This window comes from Saimiri boliviensis, chromosome 11 (assembly GCF_048565385.1).
Source record: "Saimiri boliviensis isolate mSaiBol1 chromosome 11, mSaiBol1.pri, whole genome shotgun sequence".
Lineage (NCBI taxonomy): Eukaryota > Metazoa > Chordata > Mammalia > Primates > Cebidae > Saimiri > Saimiri boliviensis.
In genome coordinates, this window is record NC_133459.1 from 87,590,311 (window position 1) to 87,593,471 (window position 3,161).

Sequence of the window (3,161 nt, forward strand, 5' to 3'; positions counted from 1 at the left end):
TCTACAATTAAATACATTGATGCACATGCTGTTGAAAAGTGTATCCGAAGCATCACTTGTCGAATGGAATTTATCCTTAACAGAGGCCTCATGAGGGAATCAGATCTCGCTGAGTTTTGCATGCTTAATGAACTTTTCCCACTGTCTTGATACATGAATAGGATCACTGGATAAGGTACTTGCCCAAAATGTATTTTTCCTGTGACTTTAGGAAATATTGTATGGCTTTGGGGGACAGGCATGTGTGTTCTTATACTGGGATTCTATTTTGTTCTACCAGGACCTTTAATTTCTACCAGTTATTTCATTAATTCTCTTCACCACAAGTCTCCTTCCTTTGACCAGGCCTCCCCATCTCCCAGCAATTCTGCCCTTTGAAGATTGGCCTCTCTGGCCCTCTGCACTGTGAAGCCCTTGCCTTTCAGTTCCCCAGTAGCAAGGTTCTGATCCACCAGGTCTCAACCATGTTCTGTGTTTCTCCACACTCAAATTTTTACCACTATGACACACATATGTATATATATATACATGTGTGAATTTTTAACTTGTATATATATATATATATATATATATATATACACACACACTTGTATGTAAATTGTAGATCTAAAATACATACATAGGTATATATATATTTTTTTTTAAAATTATCTTTGCATATACATAATCTTAGGGATGGAACCAAAGTCTAAACACAAAATTCATTTAAATTTTATATATAAGTTAGCTGTCAGTCCACACACCCTCGCGCTGTCCGCCTGTCCAGCATCCGCTGCCGCTGTGGGAGTGCAGGTGGAAACCATCTCCTCAGGAGACCAGTGCACCTTCTTGATGCACGATCAGACCTGTGTGGTGCACTACACCGGGATGCTTGAAGATGGAAAGAAATTTGATTCCTCCCGGGATGGAAACAAGCCCTTTAAGTTTATGCTAGGCAAGCAGGAGGTGATTGAGGCTGGGAAGAAGGGGTTGCCCAGATGAGTGTGGGCCAGAGATTCAAACTGACTATATATCCAGATTATGCCTATGGTGCCACTGGGCACCCAGGCATCAACCCAACACGTGCCACTCTTGTCTTTGATGTGGAGCTTCTAAAACTGGAAAGACAGAATGGCCTCCTCCCTTAGCTCCCTGTTCTTGGGTCTGCCATGGAGGGATCCTGGTACCTGCAGATGTGTGCACATGAATCCATGTGGAGCTTTTCCTGATGTTCCACTACACTCTGTATAGACATCTGCCCTGACTGAATGTGTTCTGTCACTCAGCTTTGCTTTGGACACCTCCATTTCTTCTTCCCTTTATCCTCGTATGTGTGTTTACCTAAACTATATGCCATAAACCTCAAGTTACTCATTTTATTTAGTTTTCATTTTGGGGTGAAGATTCAGTTTCGGTCTTTTGGATCTAGGTTTCCAATTAAATACATGATCAAGTATTAACAGCACAAGTGATAGGTTAACTTTAGAATAGGAATTGGTGTTTGGAAGGGGGGTTGCAAGAATATTTTAATTTTTTGGATGAAATTTTTATCTATTATATATTAAGCATTCTTGCTGCTGTGCTGCAAAGCCATAGCAGATTTGAGGCACTATTGAGGACTGAATTATTCTCCAAGTTGAGAGATGTCCTTGGGTTAAAATAAAAGCCTACCTAAAACTGAGGTTAGGATGGGGAGAGCCTTTGCCTCCACCAGTCCCACCCCACCCTCTCCTTAAACCCTCTGCCTTTGAAAGCAGGTCATTTTCACTGCGATGTTGGACACTACAGGTATCTATCTGTCCCTGAGCCAGCAGGGACCTCTGAAGCCTTCTCTGTGGCCTGGCTTATTTTTTTTTTTTCCCCATCCTGTGGTTTTTTTAATGGCCTTTCAGGAATTCAGTAATCTCATAACTTTCCAAGCTCCACCACTTCCTAAATCTTGAGAACTTTAACTGACAGTTTAAATTGAAGGTGTTGTTTGTAGACTTAACACCCAATGAAAGCCCAGCCGTCATGACAAATCCTTCAATGTTCTCTTAAGAAAATGATGCTGATCATCGCAGCTTCAGCATCTCCTGTTTTTTGATGCTTGGCTCCCTCTGCTGATCTCAAAGTTTCCTGGCTTTTTCTCCCTCAGCCCCTTCTCAGTCTTTACTGTACTGTGTAGTGATTTGGTGAGAGAAATCATTGCTGTCCCCTCCCCACAGCATCATATATGAGTTTCAAGTTTTATTATTGTAATAAAAGTGCTTTATGCCGGCTTTTCTAAAAAAAAAAAAAAAAAAAGCTTTATATATGCCTTATACACACAGCCTGAAGCTAATTTTATGCGATATTTTAAATAATTTGGTGCATAAAACAAAGATTGTGTGAATTGAATCTTCCACTTATGGCATCATATTGACACTCAAAAAGTTTCAGATTTTGAAGCATTTTTGATTCCGATTTTCAGATTAGGGATACTGAGGTTATACACTTAAATCTCTGCACCATAAAATCATGAGTATTTTTTTTTCTCTGTGATCTCCTGTATTCTCTATACGATAAATATATACCAGTTTCATAATCAGAAATGAAATTAAAAAGATAATTTAAAAATAGAAAAGAAATTTGTATGAAGGAGATAATTGTAAGGTTGCTGAAAAAATCATTCTAATATAACCGTTAGCTAATGTAGCTTTTTTTTCTTAAGATTAATTGCCTTAGCCAGCATGTAATCAGAATTAAAATGTTAGAAAAAAATAAGTGTATTTTAATTTATTTTTTAAAACGGACTAATTTTATAATAGTTGATTTTCCTAGTCACCACTGCTTTCACAAATAACCTTTGTTCTTCTAGGGGGAGCATGGTAATATTTCAATGCAAGAAAAGTATTGTTTATAATGCTGTTCATTGACTCATCCAGCTGGATTTCAAAAGGCTACCGGGAAGTTTGTGAAGGATGCTTTGTGGGTAGCAGGAAGTTCTGAGGTTTACAGATAAATTTGGCTAAATAAAACTCTGACAGGTGCAGCTCGTAGCTAGTACTCCAATTCATTCATGTGCAATTTTGATTACTGTAACCAAGTCATAATTAGGTTGGTAATGATTTAATAATCCAAATTTTTTTTAGATTCAGTGATATACATGATGAACAATGGTCTTCATTCTCTACTTTTATTTTTGGTAGCACTAATGTTTT

General features: G+C 38.1%; 1 pseudogene; it reads left to right on the forward strand.

The window, feature by feature from the left end:
* The first annotated feature begins 788 nt into the window (after window positions 1-788).
* Window positions 789-1,176, forward strand: LOC104652031 (peptidyl-prolyl cis-trans isomerase FKBP1A pseudogene; annotated as a pseudogene).
* The last annotated feature ends 1,985 nt before the right edge of the window (window positions 1,177-3,161 follow it).